This window comes from Agelaius phoeniceus, chromosome 1 (genome assembly GCF_051311805.1).
Source record: "Agelaius phoeniceus isolate bAgePho1 chromosome 1, bAgePho1.hap1, whole genome shotgun sequence".
Classification (NCBI taxonomy): Eukaryota; Metazoa; Chordata; class Aves; order Passeriformes; family Icteridae; genus Agelaius; species Agelaius phoeniceus.
In genome coordinates, this window is record NC_135265.1 from 65,837,941 (window position 1) to 65,859,779 (window position 21,839).

General features: G+C 42.9%; 1 protein-coding gene across 2 annotated transcripts in view; it reads left to right on the forward strand.

The window, feature by feature from the left end:
• Window positions 1–21,839, forward strand: part of GFOD1 (Gfo/Idh/MocA-like oxidoreductase domain containing 1) — a 71,659-nt gene that overhangs the window by 42,108 nt on the left and 7,712 nt on the right. The window lies entirely within an intron of this gene.

Below are 21,839 nucleotides of genomic sequence, written 5' to 3' on the forward strand. Positions count from 1 at the left end.
TTCATTGTGCCCAGCTGTCAGGGGAGTCTCCCTGGCTGGAGCTGGCCACATGAGCAGAAGATGAGTTGCCCCATGGAGCACTTGGTGCATTCTGCACAGTGGTGGGAGTTGTGAGGCTCTCAGGCTTTGTGTTTGGTGTCCCTCAGCCCACCAGGTGGGCAATGAAGGTGGTTTAGCTGAGTACCCACCACTGAAAGGAGTACAAGGCATTACAGCATTGCCTCATGGGTTTTGGCTATGTGTTTCATGCCACCTGGAAAGGCTTCAAGGTAGTTGCAGTCCATGATGCCTCACATGCCAGGTAAGACCTGCTTGGTTACAATGCCTTATGTTTCCTTCTAGATCAGATTCAAGTTGGTTTAGCACAAACCGACCCCCTAGAGCCAGATGCTGTATTCATTAACACCTCTGAGGGACTGTTTGAAAAGAAATTCACCAGTCTATTTCTTTTAGTGTGAGATACAGTGTGTAAATGATGAATAGGTTTTTGCTCACATAATTCACTTTCATCACAAAAATTATTTTGTTAAAAATTTTCTGGTTGGCTATAGAAGCCACCAAACACTTTGGAAGACACACAAAGGCTTGTGTATTTGCACAGCTCTAACCCCAGCAAGACATGATTCATGGCTAATAGAAACTGCTGAAAACATTTTCCCACTCCTTTGTGCCTGCACTTAGTGAGGAAATTGGGGAATGGAGTAAAGACTTAAATACTTTTCCCTAGAAACCTGCTCTGCTGGCTTTCAGTTGTGATACAAGTACATCACTTCCCACCAGGCAGCTTGCACATGGTGCTGTCCTTGATCCCCTCAGCAGTACTGCCTTCCTCATGGTGAGCAGGAGATGTAGCACTCCTGGTGGCACATTCCCACCATGTGCTGTGTGTTGGGAAGTGCCTTTTGAAGAGCCTTTTCCCTTGTAGGTGCACATTGTGCTGGTGTTGTAAGAGCTGCCTTCAGGGAGGATGGCAGATGTTGTGACACTCGCACAGCTAGGGTTGTTTTGAATTGTGAGCAGTGCATGTGAGACCTTTGTGGGTGTCTGGCTGTTCGGTGTTTTGAACTTTGTCTTCCTCTAGGGAGCTGCCCCTTGCTAAACAAAGCCCTGTGGCATGCCTGGTGAGTTGACAGTCTGGTGTGAGTTGAAAAAAGCCCAATATTTTTTAACTTGTTCCCCTTTGCATCTCGCTCAGACCCACACACAAATGTACATTAAGGCACACTTTGAGCTCCTTTTGTCATTAAAGTTGCAGATTATGACCTGGTCTGATCTGAGACTGTGTGCCTGCACCTCCACAATGTTTACCCGTTTTGCTCCATTTCCTTACAGCAGGGCTGAGTCTTTATCTGGGGCATGGAACTGGTGAATGTGGACTCTGAGCCCTGAGATATGCTCCCATTTCTCTGACTGAATGCTCACAGATCTCACATTTTGGCATCTGTCCACAGATTGAAACCCTGTCTGGCCTGCTGTTACCCTGTAATTGCATAAATCAGCCCTAGCATTTGGCTTCTGATCGTTAATTTTTGTGTTATTGTGTATTGTATTCCTAAAACTGTGATGTGTAAGGAGACAGAGTTCCTGAAAGAGGATTTAGGCCAAGGCCAAGCTGAAAAAAATGGATGTTAAATAACGTGGGGTTTTTTTGTTTGTGTGGGGGTTTTTTGGTTTTTTTTTTTTTCTTTTTTTTAAGGACTCTTTTTGAAGTCCTTCTTTAAATATGTAGTGACACTTTTTCTTTAGCTCAAGGGTCAGTGTCTCATGTCAGATGATGGTGTGGGTTCCCTTGCCAGCCTACAGAGGTTGCTAATTGTTTCTTTTCATCCTGCTAGGGTTGGCTTTCAACTGTGTCTGTAAGCAGGGCTTGACTATTGTATCCAGATGATGGTCGAGCTCCCTGCAGCTAGACACTGCTCACTGACTTCCTCTAACAAGCTCTGCTGGCTGGGATACTCTTAAGCCCTTCTTGCATTACTCAGGATGGGTCAGGGAAAGGCCATATGTTGGCACAGTTTTTGGGTTCCTGCTTATATATCTTCTCTGCTCATTACCTTGTGTATTGCTCAGCTTCTCTGCAATCTGAATTTAAATCCCTTCCTGGTCAGAATAACTGCATTTTCTAAAAAAGAGTGTCTTAGGGGGAAAAAATACAGAGAATTGAACCTCTGAAGTTTTCTCCTGCTGAAACTAGTTGTTCACAAGCTGTTATGAAATGGGAGCTTTATCACCCCTCCTGTGCTATTCTGTTAGTTTCCTTAGTTCCTGATTCATGTTTTCAATGGCTAAACCTTAGAGATTTGAATTAATGAAACTTTACTAAAAACTCTACCATATAACTCAATAGTAGACTCAGAAATGTTTTATCCTAAATATTCTCAATAGGATTGGCCAAAAACCCAAAACAACAAAAATCAACAAAACACTCCAAAATAAACAAACCTACCTTCCCCACCACCCCCCCAAAAAAATTAGGAAAAAACCACTCCAAAATCTTATATGAGATACTGTAAACTTATTTAATTGTAAGTTGAAATTATTTTTAGGATCTATGCTTTCAAGATGTTTTGTTCTGTCTCCAGTGTCAGTCACAGAAGTGGAATACAGCTTTTGCTGTAGACACCAGCCTCACTGGTTTTAAGGGTCCAACATGAAAAATGGCCCAGTGTAATGATTTATTATGAGATTTGGGTTCCATGTAGTTAAAACCCAGCATGATATCAGTGGTAATTTATTGCATGCCAAGACAGGATTTAATTGCATGCATTGACAGGATCTGGCTTCCAAGACAAACCAGTATTCGAAGCACCTTCTCAAGGTGGGCCAGGCACACTTGGGTGCTCCTCGGGAGTCTCCCTCACCTGTCTCCTCTGGGATTCTTAGACATTCAGGTGGCAGAGAGTCAAGCTGCCCTTTCTCAGTGCTTTGCTCACTAATGCAGGGGAAAAGCTTTGTGCCCTTTCTACAGCCACTTCCATTTGCATGCACTGAAGTGGTCAGTGAAGGCTTTAGCCCGTCTCAACTGGCTGCACAGGAGCTGTGCACAGCCAAAATTCACATTTGTATGCGTCGGGTTTCTCCTTACTGTCACTTCTTTTGATCCCACTGTGAAGTGACAGTAGAGAGGGGCAAATGGGGACAAGCAGTTCTTGCAGAGGGAACTGAAGAAGCTGGGAGTGATTTTGTGTGGAAAATTAAATTAAGCCCTAGTGAGGCAAGTGGAGCAGGGTCTTTTCCAAGGTGGAGGAAGGCATCCCCTCCTGCTCCCCCTGCTTCTGTGACACTTGGGAATCATGTTCTTTCCCAAGGACATTTTGAGCATGTTATGCAGGGGTGATCTTCCTTGTGAGCTTCAGTGGAAATGTCAGATGAGTTGCAGTGGGAAATGAATGGCCACAGAGGAGAGAGGGGCTGCCCGGCTCCCTTTGCTAAAACTGCCTGATCCTATTGAAATATTTTATAGGGAGACAAAGCCCAGCCTGACAGACAGGACTTAATTGCATAATTCCTTTGGGGAAAACAAGAAGCGCTTCCAGTGCAGGTCCACTCCCCTGAAGGGACTGCAGATTAATGGCTGAGAAGCCTTAGCTGAACTCAGCCAGTAGGAAGTCATCTCTGGTTGTTCAGGGGGGCAGTCAAAGTCATTTCAGTTTTAATTGGATATGGCAATTCCTCTTCCTTTCCTAGGCAGCAGCAGGGGCTCCTGCTCTTGCAGCCTGGCTGTGTTGGTGTTTTATGGTTGACACAGATACCTGGCACTCAGACCCAGTGTCATCATCAGTGTGTGTGGAAGCATTCCTGCAGCAAAGCCCTGCCAGGCTGCCTGTGCCTGCCTTACTAATGTGGTCACCCTTTTGTAATCCAGGTGTACCCCATGCTCCTCCTGCTGCTCTCTGGTGAGGTCTTTTCCAGCCAGTCACAGCAACTGGAGGTGAATTTCTGTCCTGCATAGGCCCTTCACAAAAGAGTTGGAGGTTTGTTTGCTGCCTTTGCTGTTTTGGCTCAGGAGACAGTGGAGTTCAGTCTCTTGCTGGTGTCACCAGCTGTGACGTCCCCCTGCACACTTCCACACCTGAGTGAACGGGGTTTTCTTGGCAGAGGGGGAGAGGTCTGGGATGAAGAGTGCTGGCAGTATGCGGTGGAGGTACCTGCAGCTGCCCCCTTGGACAGTCAAAGGCATGCTCTGCACTCTGGAGTTCTGACATCCTCCTGGGAGTAGTGGGGTGTGCTGGACTCACACCTATTAGATACCTGACCAGGAAAGCTTGTCCTGTTGTACTTCTGAAGAGGAAGGATAGCAGTGCCTTCACCTGTGCACAAGAGCATCTCTGTAAAAAGCTGGCTGGAGATGGGGAGGACACAGTCCTTGCAGAGACCTTTTCTGTAATCACAATCAATAAAATTAAATTTTTTTTTAGGCAGAAACCACCAACGTACATTTTTAAATATTCATTGTAGAGAAAGCAGTAACATTCTGATCTACTATTTTAGCTGGAGGGAATAAACCAGTCTGTCTAGCAATTAGAAAAGAAAGCTGAAAGATTCTGTGTTTTCATACTGTTACAGGGGAGCATTGGACAGCAGAGCTCTGTGCTTTTCATTCCTGCAGCCACTCTCTGTCCTCTGTATGGGATTTCCTCCAAAAACCCTGCGCTTGGCAGGACAGCACAAACAAGTAGATTAAAAAATCACATAACTTTAAAATTTTGCCAAGCTAAGGTAGCATCAACTTGGCTGTTTACATATCTGCATGGGAGTAGTCACTAATCACAGTGTGCATGAGGTTCATTTGTTTCCTCCTAGGGAGGGCTGTTTTCACACTAATAATTGCTTCCATATGTGAGCTGGAGGTGTGTTGCTCTGCTCTTGTCACTGCCAAAGGATGTGCTGGAAAGCTGAGCCTGTGGTGGATACTTGCTGTGAATTACTTGGGTAGATCTTGCTTGCATCCTTTTAGCTTTTTTCAGTGACTAGTGAAAATGTCCAAGGCTTTCTGGGAGAAAAAAAAATCCTTTTAGGTTATAGGTGTTAATAAACTTCTACTTCTCTCTAGTCAATCCTTTCTTCACTTTCTCTATTCTGTGTAGTATTGTCACTTTTTTTCCTAGCTTCATACAATAATGCCAGAAATCAGAAAGCCAACTTCTTTCTTGCCTTCTTCCCTTCTCTGAAAGGAATGTTTCATTGCCTACCCTCAGATGTTCTGGGCAGCTGACTCAACTAAGGACCAGATGTGGATGAATGAAGGCGTGTTGCAGCCCGATACTTTGTGTGGATGTGTTCACTGTTTGTGGTGCCCTACGGGGTTATCTGCATGGCAGTGAGAACTCCTCAGTAACACAGGGAACATGCACACTGGGAATGTTGGCTTTCTGGAAATGAAGGGGTGCACTAGAGTCTTTTCTGACATAGAAGCAAAAGAGCTAGAGATGAGCTGGGATATGGCATTGCTTCCCCTCAGCACAATATTGTGAACAGGTGACCAGATTTCTGTGTTTTGTCAATTCTCTCTGTGCAAAGGACAACTTTAGATGAGCTAAACCAAAGATGACAACAACAGAAGCTATGAACCATACAGTTGGAGAACAAAATACACTCTGTAGACTTAGAAGGGCTAGTTTTGTTGCAAACAAACACCACGAATTTTTTCAAAAGGATAATCCAACTGGATGTGACTCAGAAGGGAGCCATCCAAATTTCTGTGAAGCCCAGTTCCTTTCTGGTGTCACTGAGCCAACTGAAACCTGCTGTATTGTGAAAACACTGGCATCAGCATAAGTGTGTGCTTTGTTCACCCTGGAATAGTGTAGCATTAAAAATAATTTTTTAAAGGAAAGCCACACCTATAGCATAACAGTATTGTTAAGGCTTGTCCAAGGTAAAACACTTTGTATTGCTGTGATGACATTCCCTACAACTGGAAAACTCTGTCAAATGTGCTGCTGTAGTGCAAAACAGCTTGCAAGCAGAGAGGCTGTTCCAGCATGTTGCCACATTTTATGTCCTGTCAAGCCTCAAGGACAAATACAAGCTGCACAGTTTAAAAAAAGCATTTTTGAAGCTAAACACATTTGCAGTGAACAAAAACCTCACTTAAGGAATATAAATATGCAGGCAGCTTACAAAATTCATGCAGGATTTTTGCAGCACATACAAGAAATCTTTAAAGACTGAGCAATATGTTGTCTCCTGGTACTCTGGAGTTTCTGGAGATGTGAGCAGTTTGCTACAGCCTCTGCTGCAGCACTCCCCAGCCCTGGCAGCAGGACACTCTCAGATCCAGTAAGTCATGTCTCTCCCAAGGTAGCAGTGCTGTGCCAAGGTACGTCAGCTGTATTTCCCTGTGGCAAAGACTTGTCCAGCTACAGATAGACCACAAGGTCTGTCTGACCTTGCCCATACATTCATCCTTAAGAAAATAGGAGGCATGTGTGCAGATGCTTCCTCAAAGAAAGGGAAGGAAGGGGTACATTCATTCTGTGTACATCTTGTGCCGACATGCCCTTGGAAGGTAAGGATGTGTTCAGTAAAACAGCTGAGGTGTCCATGCCATGGGAAACTAACTTTGACTTGTTTGGGCACTTCCCTTGCCTTTTGCCTCAGGGCAAATCCAGCTGTTGTAATGTCCCTGACAGAAACACATGGAGTGTGGGACAATGCAGCGTTTGGAAGGACATGCTTAATGCTGCAATAGGAACACCTCTTCAGCACATGCTGCTACTTGTAAAAAGCTTATAGGCTGAATAAACCTGGGAAACTAAAATACTCGTGATGAAGATAGCCTCTGGTGCAGGGTATGGTGATGTGAGCATCCAGCATGTGCCTGGAGTTTGAGGCTGGCTGCTGGCCTCTGCTTTTGCCCCGGCCATCCTGCTGGAAGGGCCCTGAGGGGACTCAGTGGTCTTGTCAAGAATGGTTCTGGTGACAGTGACGCTTCATGACTGGCATCTGGAGGCAAGGTGAGCCTCTCATTTCACCCAGGCCCTCACCTTTTTGTCAGGCCTAACACATGCAGTTGGCCATTACTGAGATGAATTTGGGCTTGGAGGAGGAGCACATTACTGCAGCAGTTCCTCTGAGCCACCGAGTGCCCTGCGGTGCTGCAGTCAGACCCGGCTTTCCTCCCAAGAAATCACAAATAGTTGTTTTGGCATCCCCCTCTTGCTGCACTGACTCATGGGGGTGAGTCTCTGCAGGCAGTGAGTTGTCTATGGAGAAATGATCCTTTCCCAGATTTGGCACTCTGTTCATTTCTAGTTAGGTGGGGTAAATATTAACCCTTAGCTTAGCTCTCTGCGGGGCTTGTATGACTGAATGGCATCTTTCCATGTGGGCCTATTGCTGCTGATGGGTATAACCACAGCCAGGTGCTGTTCCTGCCATGGTTTTAGGGAGTGCTTTTGTCTTATCACCCTTCTTGTTTTTCTCTATGTGTTGGAAAATCCCCAGGGGTGAATCTAGCCTAAAGCTGGTATTTTGCCCTGCCTGCAAGGTACCCATTGTCAAGTGTGTGAAAGCAGGAAAACAAGAGCCTGGCAGTTTTGCTACACAAAAAACCTCTGCCCTGAGATAGTCCAACCAACACTCCTACAGCTGAGGTTTGGTCTTTTCACTTTCAGCTGAAGTTGAGATATTCCAACAATCTTCGAAGAGCAGATATGGTGCTTTATTTAAAGAAAAGAGTAAATCATGACAAAATTGGATGGAAAAGCTAAAAGGATGGTGTAATTTCTGCAGATGCAGAAAGGATACTAGTGAGGAAGGGGTTAGGTAGATAGATAAGATTACTTCTTTGGCCACTTTGGTAATATCTGTACCAGGAGAAATCATCAAGCTTCTTGACTTCTCTGTCTTTGCAGTGTGAGGGTAATACCTGCTTGGCTTTGTTGAGTGCTTTGAGATCTGTGAGTGAACCACAAGTGACCGGTGGCAACTTTCAATAATACTGTGATTACCTGTTAGTTATCCTTGTTCCTCCAAAGGGATAATCTGACTCTCAGTGTTTTCTGTGCTGGGTGCAGGTACAAACTCACAGTTTAGTTGAAAGGAGGTAATGACACTGAAGCGTCAAAAAGCTTATCTTCCAAATTCTTCCTAGGGAGTGGTTTTTCTTGGGATGTGGGGATTCCCAGTTCAAGTTTAAATAGACTGGTGTCATAAATGAAAGGGAAAATAAGAGAGTGGTTTTAATAAATTTCCCCCCCCATCATTCCTAAGCAGCAACAAGCAGATGGATTTGGAATCAACCCCCAGACATGCGTGGCACCCTTCTGAGGCTGTCCAGGAGGATACTCTCCTGTGGCCCATGAGTGTGTGATCCTTGGCTAGAGTCCAGAGCAAGGCTCTTGTCCAAATCCACCCACACACACTCGTGTTCAGGTTTCTGACTGGAAACTTCATCCAGACTGAAGCACATGACAAATAATGCAGAGCTCCCAATGAACTGTCTGTCCTGCCTGGAAATTAGCCCTGGTGTAAGATGTGGGACATGATATTTTAAATAGAGAGTTGTAGTAGTGTGGCTTCCCATGTGGCTGGTTATACTGGAATAATGATGACCTATTGAAATGAACCAAAAAAACCTGTAACATGCTTTTAATCAGGAAAACCACATGTGTACTTGGGGGTGGGGATGGTAAATTTCTTAATGAATGGTTATGAAATAATAATGAACTCTGTGTAGATGGGGCATAAAAACCCAGAGAATTCCAGGATAACTTTTGGTCTGTACTTATTGAAGTGTCTTTTGGGCTATTAAAACCCTGGGCTATATTAAATTATTTTAAATATACAAGCTTGTTACCGTGAAGCCGCTTGAGATATTGTACAATGTGACTGCAGATATATGCAAATTAGCATAATTTCCATTTGACATATGCACTGTAATTATTGAAAGCTTTTTTCCAAATTTATTTTTCATGTCTGCTGTAGTTAATTCACTATCTCCTTTTAACACTGGCAATTATAATTATTTGCCAAGAGCAAATCCTTGCTAACAAAACTCCAGTTTTCTTTAGCCTGCAGCTTTTCCTTTGAATTCATTATGAGATACTGTTAATCAGAAGAACCAGTGCTGGCCTCTGAGTATCCAGCAGGGCAAGAAAACACTGCAGTCAGAAAAAGAAATGCAATTAATTAGCCTAAGCTTCTTTCTGGCATCCCAACCCAGCACCTCCTGGGTTGCCATGTTTGAGTGAAGAGGTGCTCTGTGAGATCAGAGTTAGCATCTCAATAGAACTTAAATTGAAAACTGTCTGTGCCCACTGTGAAATTTCTCCTCACAAGTTCTTGCTCATTCTTCTCTTGTAGGGGCTACAGGTAGAAAATAGCATATATTTGGGGAAAACAGTGTTATTGGGTTGAAAACTAAGCTTTCTAGGGTTGTTTTGCATTGGAATCTGAGCCAAATCTGTGACTGAAAAATGGAGCAGTTGAAGAGCTTTGGGATTCTAGCTGCATACTGCTGTTCAGAAATAAAGTAATTCTTATTCCCTTGAAAATGCCTCATCCTTTGTGCCCTCCTTTCCCTTGGAGATCAGTGTGTTATGCAGCTTCTGAAAGGAAGCACAAGTGCAAGTGCTGTCTAAGAATTGCTGACCTACTTTACAGGTGTTTTATTCTTCATGGAATCAGATATGTACCCGCAACAGTATAGGTGGATAAAAATTACATTTCTTTCACCCACTGTGGCACAGGTCAAGTGCAGGAGAGCTCTACCCTTGAAATTTCTACCCCTGGAATATTACTTTAGGTTCTCCTGGGGCTTCAAAGGGATGAGGTCCGAACACAGCTTTGCAGTGAGCTCAGACCAGCATAAGGTAAGGCAGCCTGGGCTGCACTTCTGCCACAGCAGTAGGTGGGCACAGTGAGAGGAACTGCCCATGTTGACCCGTCTTTCCAGCCCAGGTATCCAGGGTGCAGATGATAAAACAAAGCCTGCTGTGAATAGGGGCTCGTTTTCCATTGCACGCTTGTGGAACACCTGGCACAAGAGAGTCCTGGGATTACAATATAAATGCAACAAAATCAGGCATTGGGGCTGATGAAGAACACAGCAGATTGGGCTGCCATAATTAACTATATCCAGCCTGATGAGCATAATGGGGAAATGTTTCAGAGTTGATCTCTTTTCCAGCAGTTTTTCAGTGGTGGGGAAAGATTCCCAGTGTCCTTCAGAGCAAGTGGAAAAGCATAATAAAATATGACTTCAGCTGCTACTGTACCCTAGCTGCACCTTGTCTGGTGCACACTTAGCCAGTGTGAGTGTGAATGGCATTTTCCAAAAACCATTTTGGGAGGGTTAGTTTGCAGATTGACTGCAGGCAGGACAATCTGGCATCCAGGCAGATTGCACCCGATGAGTTACTGCTCTCTTGAGTCAGCTGGTTGGGCTGCTGCTGAGTCCTTGGCTCTTGTGTGAGCTCTGCAGCCTGGGGAGTAATTAATCAGACCTCCATCGTTCTTATGGACCCAGGGTTGGAGCCAGGGAAGCATGATGTCAGCGTCTCACATAGTCAGAATTGCTGATTCATTTGATTCATTCTTGCTGCTGCTTTTCAGAATGGGTTTATGGCTCCTCTTTAGCGGCACTTAGCGCTCACTGACAGGAATATAAAATACTACCCAAGAAAGTACACCAATTCTAAGATGACTGCTTTGAGGGGAGCACTTAATAATTTATTTAGAAGTTTCTCTAAGGACCTGAGAATCATAAAATACTGTTGGATGAGAAGTTAACAAAAGTACAGTTAGTTTAAATCCTCATTTGCTTGTCATCTGTTCACTGTTCTATTCACCATGTTGCTTGAAGAGCCAGACCAATGGCTAGTGTGACTGGTTTAATTCATGGGATTACAGCTGAAGTTGGCAAAGGCCTGATGCCAGCTCTCTGGAAAACTCTGTTACCAGAATTCTCACTTCAAAATGGGAGTGGGGCTGGACTGAAGGAACCCAGTTTGGTTATGGGAAGGGTAGAACTGCACTACTCAACACCGACTCAGAGAAGTGGGGGTCCTCTATAAGAATGCCTTTTATTTTGAAAGGATCCCAACAAAGGGATTTCATTTTGATCAGGATTTTCATTTAGCTGGCTTGATTTTTCTTGCATAGGCAAAGCTACTTTATTTTCTTAGCCTGTGTGTTCTGTGGTCCTGATCTTTGATGTTGTTGGCAAGACAGAAAAACCATCTCTGGTTTGGGCAGAGGACTAAGACTGTGAAGAAGAAATGAGAAGCCATGAAGAATCCATGCCATGGGCTCACCAATGAATAAGCTTAGGCACACTCTAATGAGCTAGGCAGGTGGGGGAATATTTGTCCTGCAGATCCACAGTTTTGTGTATGGTTTTGTAGTCTCTCGGTTGTGGGGTAGGGGCACACCAGAAATGTACAGATGGGAAAGGCAGCCTTGAGCCCTCTGGGGGAGGTTGGACCAACTGCCTGGTTTCATCGTGACACCTTTTGTGGCACAGCTTTTCCTCTCTGCAGCCTTTCCTGAGGGCTCAGTCATGCCAGCCTCTCCAGCTCTGCTGTTGCCGCCCCTCAGTGAGCAGAGAGGGGACCTGCTGACACAAGGAGTAGGAAACCACTGACAGAACATTCTCTCCAAGATGCATTGTGAAGCCAGAGTTTGTCCATTCCTGCCTTACGTGCTGGAAAATCCAATTCCACTGCCTTACGGGCTCTAGTAGGGTTTGCCTAGTGATTATAAATAGATGTTTTCAACTTTTGCAGCTGTGTATGTGAAAGAGAAAATGTGACCACAGGGTGCACACAGGGACACACAGGGTGTTTGTGCACTCACTACTGAATGAAAGGAATGGCACTGCTCACCTCCACCTGCCATGTACTTGTCTGTGTGTGAGTGTGTGAAAGGGACTCTCCTGCTCCTTGGCATGTGTCTGTGTCTATGTGCTTCTGTACTGAAGTCAAAATTTTGTTTGTGGGCACAGTCTTCAAATGAGCTCAGTTTTGTTAGTGTGTCCCTGTGCATAGCTGGGTGCTTTGGCATCTGTAGTCAATTCAGTATTTGGGAACATGAGTAATGATCTTAGAATTTATTTTAACCACTCATATCAGAAAATTAGGTCAAGTGCATGCTCCATTCATCCAGCACTGCAGGGGTGACACACATTTTCTTCAGCACAGCAGTCCTTCAGACTTCACTGGGCAGGAAAAGAAGTAGAAATACCCCAGCTGAAAATATTGCAGAGAGATAAGATTAGGAAAAACATTTGCAGTAGGGTCTGGGCTAAGTGGGTAGTGAAGCTGATGCTTCATACAGTCATCACATAGAAGGGGTCATACTGGAAACTTCAGTGCTTCTCCTGCAAAGAGATTGTGTGGCTGGATGTTTATTGAAGAAAATCCTGAAGTATAAAGTGCAGAGGGAGTACTGGTGCTGCTCTGCATAGTAGTGATGACATGGGAGATGCAGATAGGGATCTGACACTGCTACTTGTAGGGCCAGTGGTTTTTTTTTTTTTTCCACTGTCCCTGTCACTTGGCTGGTGAGATGTAATTTTTCAGTGTTTGTAAAGCTTCATGAATCCTGTACAAATGAGTGCATTACCTACTCACCAGCTGTAGTCTGATGTTTATCTTTTGTCAGTTTTTTATTTAGTACCAGATTACAGCTTGCTAGTTTTAATGGGGTAGAAAGGGTAGGCAAGAGAAATATAAAGAAAATTAACTCTAATTAACAGTCATAAATTTCTCTGACTCAGGAAGCGTAAACAATTCTGTGATGGAAAAGCAAGCTGAAAGAAAATTGAGCTGCCTGATTTCCTAATCCTCCCAAAGCCTTTACAACAGCTGGGCATTTAGTTGTCAGCCAACACAAAAAGAAACATATTTAAATACAGATAACAATTCCTCAGGAGAATAGAGATTGATCATAGACTGTGATTGCTCTGTGACTTCTTTTCTGAGGAAGAGAAAGGTATTATAATATACTGGACTGATGACATGCATTTTGCACTAGAAGTTGAATAAAGGAAATGAGAGTAGTTGGGAGAAATAAATGACCAAACACAGAGATTGACACTGAGTCCTAAATTCAATTTAGTCCTAAAACAATTAAAATTCCCTTGAAATCAATGAGTGTTTGCTTGAATAAGGTCTAAGTAGATTGTCTGGGGGATTTTTTTTCTCAGCCTATCTGAATACTTAGTGCAGGTCTTTTTCCTGTGTGGGGAAGTACTCAGCAGGGATATGATCATGCTGTTTTGATGGGGATTCAAAGATAAAAAAATCAAATAGAAATTTGGGAAAGCCAGCATGGTTTGTCCCATATACTTTTTCCCAAGCACATATGAGAGCGTGGAAAGCATCCAACTCGGGCTCAGGGAATGTAAGTCTGAGCATGTTTCAGATGCTTGAGCAGATAATCTCAAGCTGAGACCCCTGAAGCATTTCCCTGTGGTGTGCACAAGTAGCTGGTTTGTCAAGGTGTATTTGCACCTTCTCGAGATTTCCCAGCAGTTAAAGGTTTCAAGTAGTTAAAAAATTACTAAGTGCTTCATTTATTTCAGGCTCCAGTGCTGTTATTTGCATAAGGGCCTACATAGAAGAGATGAGAATGACATGCCAGGTGGGCTATGAACAAGGAATCAAGCTCTACCCTGTGTTAGGAAAGGGTTAGAGAATTTTTCTTTGCCTTGCAAAGTGTGCTGGCATCCACAGGAATGCAGGTCTTGCTTGCTTGGCTTGCTCTTAAGCACATTGCCCATGGATTGAGTGATGCAGAAACTTTATAGTGCCAAATCAAAGGCCCCAACTGGCCAAAGTAACAGAATAAACACTCAGAAATTTATAAGGACGTACTAGGAAAGTTACTTTCAAGTCAGCACATGTGGTCTTTGCAGAAGAGGTTCTATATCATGGAATCTTAGAATATCTCTAAGTTGAAAGGGACTTAAGGAACATTGAGTTCAAATCCCTGCTCCTTGCAGGACTACCTGAAGCTTTCCTATGAAGCAAATGTGAATCCAGTGTCAAGCATGGAATAAATGCATCTATTTCAAATGTCATGAACACTGCTACAGCAACATTTATGTCTGCTGTAATATATGCACAGACATGGCCCCAGTCCATAAACCCTAATGACTACCTCTGTGCAAATAAAATTAATATTAGTACATAATGAAAATTGATATCATCATTACAGTCTTCTCACATTCTGATGAACTGTCCTGGTTCTGCTTAGGTGGCACTTGCTTACCTGCAGGCATCATTATAATCCTTTTGGAGTCAGCAGGGCTGTTTTCCCAGCCTAGGCACCATACCTCAGGAGCTCTGTAGAAAAGAGCCCAGCATTGCTTTTTTTTCTTTTTTATTTTTTTTTTCCAAGACAAAGCAGTTCCTTGTTTTTCTGTTTGTTGGAAGGTGTTACAGACCACTAGCCCTGCTGCAGTCACTGGTGTGAGCTCCCAGCTCATGGTAACCCTCTTACCTCTTGAGCCTGATTGCAGCTGTGGTCCTGCACGTGTGAGCTGCGTGTGTCTCCTTAGTGAGTGACACCTAAACTGTCGCTGGAGATGATGCTCATGTGTCACCAGCAGCAAGGTGCCTTGCAGGTTTTTGTCTCATCATGCATACAGTTGCTTAAGTGAAGTTTGGTTTAGCCTATGACTACAGGGCAGCCAAGGCAGAGACCCCCTAAACTGCTTTTCTTCCCCAGTGTGTTTGAATGTTTAAGTTTTGTTTTCAAAGGAATTGTGTGAAAAATAAGTTCTATCAGTAAGGATACACCAACCTAAAAACTGGAATCAGTGTGATGGACCAGAGCCATAAATGAACTGAGGCCCTGGCTTTAGGAGTGTACAGTTCAGGTAGTGTGTTTTTACTGTAGAGATATTTCCCATCTAATAGTTGTGAAGTGCAATTTGTCCCAGTTGACTATAGAATTTAACAGTGCATATGTTCTTTACCTTGACAGTATTTTGATCCAAAGGAAGGGGTGTAGTAGGGTTTGTAAAATCTCTGTAAGCCATTGGTTTGCTGGGGCCAAATGAGCTGTTGCTCATCAGCAGGGCAGTGTATCACTGCCTGTGTGCATTTGCTGTCTGTTCCAGTCACAAAGGAAAACACATTCCTCCAGTCACTGTTATTTTCCTTCACACTTAGAGCTGACTAGGAATACACACATGGCCTGTTAATACAAATCAGATCATGAGCTGTGACTCACTATGTTGTAGTAACTTGATTTTTTGCAACAGATATGCATATCTGTGATTAACAAAGATTGTCTTGGCCAATGTTAGAGTGGTGACTAAAGCCAATCTTGTTAGGCATTCATCATCCTGATTTATTTCCTTGTCAAAAGGTTTCTTAAATAAGGTTTCTTCGAAGAAACATTGTCATGCTATCAATTTTTCCTGGCAGATGTACTGATTGAAATAAATGTATTTTTTCATGCCACTCAAGAACTGAATGACAGATCATGCACCAAATACAATAAATGTAACTATTGTTTTTATTGTTACTATGATCATTACTATATCATAAGATGGATGGCAGCAGCATCTCATAAGAGCAGAGACATATCTACATACTAATAAAAATCCTACTCCCATGTGAAAAGGTTTTCAAATCACCTGAGTGATTGTTTTTTTGAGATGGCCCAGACATCATTCCTCATTTCCCAGAACAGAGCAGCCTTCTATCCAGTTTTCCACTCTTCCTGCATATCTATTATTTTGTGAGGGATTCAAAAGCTTTTATCCACTGTGCAGTATATATGATAAGTGATTCACGTATCTCCACATGTAATGCATCACAAAATAATATCGGCCCCATAGAATAGCCTGTCCCAGTATTGCATTGCTCTAGGCTAATGTACTGTTGGGCAACAGCTTAATTCTTACACATATCAAACTTTAACACAGATACTTTTTCTTAATTGTCCCTTCTTCCTGTCCAGTCTTTGGGTAGAGAAGGGTGCTAATTTTCTCTGAAATCTATTTCTTTCTCCTCCATTATTTCTTTCTTTTGCAGAAAAGATGCTAGCAGGGCATACAAAAAATTGGACTCAGGGTGATCCTTTCAGGATGAGCCTCCAAACAGTGGGGATGTTACCCTTAGGGCTGGCTGTGCAGCTCCTGGAGTGGCAGGAGCCACCTTTGGGTTTTTGCACCAGCCCCTTGCAGTGCCTTTCTTTCCACCTTGGTGGTGTTTTTACTTCCAGCTCTCTCTCCTTTCCATTTCTTCATTTACTCAGCCACCTTCCTGCTTTTCTCTGCTGGATTTCTGCTGATGCTCGCTCATCTGGAGTGAATCCAGTGGCTGCCTTGGATTCCCTAGGGAGCCCCAGGAGGGAAGAAGGACTATGGACTTCACCTGGGTCCTCCTGATGCTCATTTTGCCAGTCCCTTTCCAATGCTCCAACATGCAGATGAGCTCTCTGTCAATGAGCACAATATCCCTCCTGTCCTTAGAGCAGTTCTGTGTCAACAGAGCCACATGAAGACACTTTTGAAACAGAAGAAATAATATCACTTTCTTTTAGGTGCGTGTCTCCTTTGTAATCAATGGTTTAGTATGGTTGCAACTCAGATCTCTTAAATAGTCTTCTGGGTTTTCCAGGGAGTGATGAACTTGGAAAGAAAAGAGAACTGTATTACCAGCCTCTGATTTTCTTCAGACTGTTTAAATATTGGACTGAGTTGATAAGATAACTGAGAAAGTTTTTTACAGGTCCTGGCAAAATTAAGCCTCCAAATGTTGTATTTTTTGCAAATGGTTCAAATAACTGTGAGGATTTCCAAGATCATTGTTAGGTAAAATACTCAGCTCTCTCTACTGATACACAGTTTGTGTCAAAGATCAGTTTAGCTGTAGGGAACCACAGACTGGCTCCAGGTGCCTTACTTAATTTCTAAGATGGTTTCTGTGCACAGCCCCGGAGTTGACAATGTGTGTACATGTGTGCAGAAGAACAAACTGCTGGGTATCTATTATTTAAATGAGAAGTAGTGTATTTTGGTTCAGACCATTTATTTTGACCATGGTTTTTGATAAACTCCCAGGGAAAGGTCTTCCTCTGATTGTGCATAGGATCCAAAGGCAGCAAGAGCAGCTGCAATGGTGAAAATCTGAGAAGAGAAACTTGCCTGTATTTCTTTATTGTATGCTTATTAATGATAATGTGGATTGTTACCATTTGGAATATAGTTTTGTATTAGTTTCTTTTTTTAAAAAAAAAGTGTTTTAAAAACATACTATAATAAGTTTAAGTCATCCATTTGAAATAACCTGGTAAGCATGCTCTTTTCACCACTCCAGTATTTTCTGAAACCCTCAGACTGTCCTTTGAAAGTTGACAGTTCCTCTTTGCTTTTAGAAAGATTTTATCTTTTTTTTTTTTTTCTGGTGACAAATTTAGCTCAGCTCACCAAAACCTTATTTTTTATTTCTCTCTCTCTCTCCCCCCCATCCTGACAAAGAGCAATAGGTAGCAATTGCTAACTAATGAATCTTTCTGGTGCCAGTGAAGGATTTGATTATATGCTCAGACTCCAAATAGAGCCCTTTTTTATTTTCTTGTGAATAGGAAGAAGAGAAAATATTGTATTGGGGCCTCATGTTTTAAGCAGAACATATAGAGGACTAGTCTTACTTCAGTTCAGAGACAGACACTTGTTTTTTAAATTAGTTGGAGTTTTTAAATGTGAAAATATTTGTCTCCTTGTTTGAAACAATCAGAGCAGATGGGGAGAAAAAGCTGATGTTGAAGGTTTCAGAATTGATGACGCCTGAGCTGGTTGCAGCCATTCTACCTTTCCTGTGCTGTGAGTTCTGCTCATTTTCAGCTGTGCAGCACAGGGATGATACAGGGACAAAGAAACTTGGGCTGCTGGTAGCCAAGGAGCTTGAAAGGAGCTTCATCTGTAAAATGAAGAGATGCAAATTCCAGGAACTGCAGAGTCAGTAGTTAAATTCTTACTGTAGCTCCTCACTCTTTCCCTGCACTTACATGGAAAAAAATGTAAATAGGACTACCCTGGACTGTATCTACTTGCCACTCACTTCTGGGCTTATCTCCAATTCACAAGGACTTCCCTTTTTTAAAATGAAGACTGAGCATTGCAAATAACTCACATGGCTTCCTGACAGAATTAAATACTCTTAGGTGGGTGACAAGCCATTAGAGCATGGTTATGATTTGACTTTCCAACATAAAGATCTCTAGAGAGATGGTAGAGAGATGGTAGCACAGACAATTTTTTTCTAATTGCTCAGCTGCTTCTATAGAGTTGGTTAGACATCTGCTTCTTCAGAGAAGATCAGTGTTCTTCAATAACCTTGTTAAAAAAAGGCAGACTGGTACCAAAGTTGTTAAGGTTTGGCTTGGGGGATGCACCTTATGAGCCTTGCTAGGAGATGTGTTCCCCACCTTCAGCTTTGGACTTGGGCTGGCCAGGAGTGAGCCTTCCCCAATGCTGGCACCACTCTCTAGAGAAGAGCCAAGCTGGGAGGCCGGGGTGAAAACTGTGTGGAGCCCTCAAAAGATTGACATATATTTAAAATGTTTGTCATTTTACCTGAGAAGTCAAGAAATCAATGCTCATTAGTTGCCTGGTTAAGAATTGTATACTGTATACCTAAAAGAAAGTGATATTATTTCTTCTGTTTCAAAAGTGTCTTCATTTGGCTCTGTTGACACAGAACTGCTGTAAGGACAGGAGGGATATTGTGCTCATTGATAGAGAGCTCATCTGCATGTTGGAGCATTGGAAAGGGACTGGCAAAATGAGCATCAGGAGGACTCAGGTGAAGTCCTTAGTCCTTCTTCCCTCCTGGGGCTCCCTAGGGAATCCAAGGCAGCCACTTGATGCAGGTGGAAGGGGTGTGTATTCTTTCATAAGATGAGATGTATTCAACTGTACTGCTTATCAGCATGGACAGATATATTTCACTTTTTTGCTGAAGCAAGCTGGCTGCATTTCCCTGCTTTTATGTAATTAATGATGTTTTTGCTGTCTGTTGTGGTGCGATTTTCAAAGACATGTGAAACAGCAAAACATGCTGGTAGAATGACAAACAGTAACAATTCATCCTTTCTTAGAGTCTTGTCCAAAAGTGGAGAGGATTAGACCACAGCCCCAGACTAGAGAAGAAGGGGCTCAGTTCCCAGAGAAGTCCCCCGCAGCACCTGCAATCAGAGCACGCCATTCCATGAGATTTAGTGTTGGGAAGGGAGACTTTCCTTGCACTCTGCTCTCTATTCTGCCTGATCCTGCTATAGAGAATGGCTCAAAGGGAAGGTCCCTTTTCTTCCTTCTCCTTTTGAGAAGGGAGCGGAGGGAAGAGAGCAGAAAAATGGTGTTTTGATCTGCCTTTTTCTCATTCTGGTGGCATAAACACACCAGAGTATTTCTCTAAATTAAATTAAGCAAACCTTTTATATTCTCTCCCTACTTCCAGAAAGCTAATGTGGCTGCTTGCAGATTTGCAGCTACAGAGGAGACAAAGATCTGTAGTGCACACAGACCCAAGTGCTGAGCAGTGTTATGCTGAAAGAACTGCACAAGCTTTAATAGCATATAAAAGCTTTCTGGGCATCAAGCAAAAAGCTGTTTAAATCCCTGACAGGGATGAGAGAATAGCACGTATTATCAGCATATGCACAGAGACAGAAAGTCTCTCATCACACTTCCATTTTGGATTTGCTGAAATTACGAGGTTTCAACCTTTCCACAAAGGTTGAAATGGTGGAAGAAGTAATTTTAAGGCTTCAATTTCTCCCTGTCCCCTTATAAATATTTAGGGCTCTTCCCTTTCCTCTTCACATGTGCCTGAGTTACACTGATCCCACTGGCAAATTTTCTCAAATGTATGGAATGTAAAAATCCATAGGCTTCTCTTTCATATTAATAATCATAATTTCCTACTCAGATGTTGACAATCCCAAGTATTCCTTGCCCCACATGGCAGAGGACTAACCCCCACCATGCATGGCATGGAACACTCAGCAAAAAGATTGTCCCCAGGCTGCCATTCCTCATGAACACAGATCCTTTTCCTAGCAAGCACCTGTGTGGATATCTTGAGACACAGTGCCTGGACAGACCTCAGATAAAATGTGGCAGGTGTCTGTGAGGCAGAATGATGCAAGCTGAACTGGAGCAGAACGTGATGCTTTTGTGGTTTAGTGGTGAGCAGGTCAGATAATGAGTAATATATATTGGTTCTTTGGGGAAAAATTGCTATATCAGGAAGGTTTGACTCTGGGGATGTTTTGTCTGAGATTTCCCTTATTTTGCTAACTAATTTGCCAGACTGAAATCTCTCTGCAAAGAGTCTGTGTAACTCAAGGATTATTACATTTGTGATTTGTATCAAGTGGCATAGCTGGAGCTACCAGTTAGAGGATATAGGGCAGGTGGATGAATGCTTTCTCCAATATCAAACAGATGCAGCAAAAAATTATTCAGGGGCAGGAAAAGAGGTGCTATTAGTTGACATTATTGAAAATGTCAACTTGGTCACCAATAGCCATCTGTAAAGATGAGAGAGAAAAGTAAGAAGAGAAGACGACCATGGGCACTGAATAGAAGATTCTTGGCTAATTTAAGAGGAAAAATGAGTATGTCTCTACTTATCTGATTAAGGAGAAGGTAAATAGTAGTAGCAAGTTGAAGAAAGATCTTTCCCTTCTTGTCTGGTAACTGGATGTGACTGCCACTTCAATAATGACAGCCCTCCCTCCCTCCAGTTTCAGCTACTCAAATAGCAGCAGACAAAGACTGGGAATAGGCAGTGTGGATAAGCTGGTTTTTGAATGTTTGGACTGTGACCCCCTTCTTCCTCCAGTCAGGCTGTTAAATATTCATGTAAGTGGGTTCTGATACATCCCTGCCATCTGTCTATACTTATATGACTTCATCCAAAGAGCTCTAAAACATGTAAAATTTTATACTCTGAACAGCTCTTAAAAGAAGAAGAGATTTTTTAAATTACCTGAAGGGAACAGGAATGAAAATACAATGTGATTTAGCAAGTAAATTTATTCATCTGGACTCCATCGGCAAGGACCCAAATTCAGCTCTTTTTAAGTGCCAGGCCCAGCCATAGCCCAAGGCTCTCCAGGTAAAGGTCATTTTTAGTGTCATAGTTTATATCCAAAGTGTTCCACAGCTTACCTAATATTGATCATTAAGCATAATAAGTCTCTGTATGCAACTAAGAAGGAAACTGGAGATTCTGTCACTGTATGTGTGTGTGAGTACAGAATGGAAGTATTTGAGGAGGAGAAATCAGTAATAAGCCCATTATTTAGCCTTCACTGCATTCAGTTGCACACCTTGATGACCAGATAAAAGGGGACTGTCATGCAAGCTTCAGTAAACAGTGTGCCATATGGACAATTCCACGAGGAAACAGATTGTCACAGCTACATTTGACCTGTTTTAAAGCAATCCTTACTCTCCCTTGGCACCATGGATGCACTGCTGACATTTCAGCAGAACTGCTTCAAAAAACACTTGAGTGCCATTGTCAGAATAGTGGGGCATTTTATGAGTGAGAAGCAATTTCTTCATTTTAAATTAAGCAGCAAGCCCAGTACTTCTCAGAGCCTCTTAAAACAGTCTGAGCAGGAAAGAGGGAGAGACAAGAGTACTGAGAAGACAAAGCCAGGCTTTTCAGTGTACCTGTGTTAAGTTACTGAATACATGCACTTGTGTCATTCATACCCTTCAGGGATTTGAGTCTGAACCTCAGATTCAGCTCACAGAAACTCCTGCATGGGCAGGTTGTCACAGAAGAGATGTCTATGAGATGGCTGAGGTGGGTGATTGGTTTTATACCTGCTCCCAGAAGGGAGCTTACTTTTTTCTG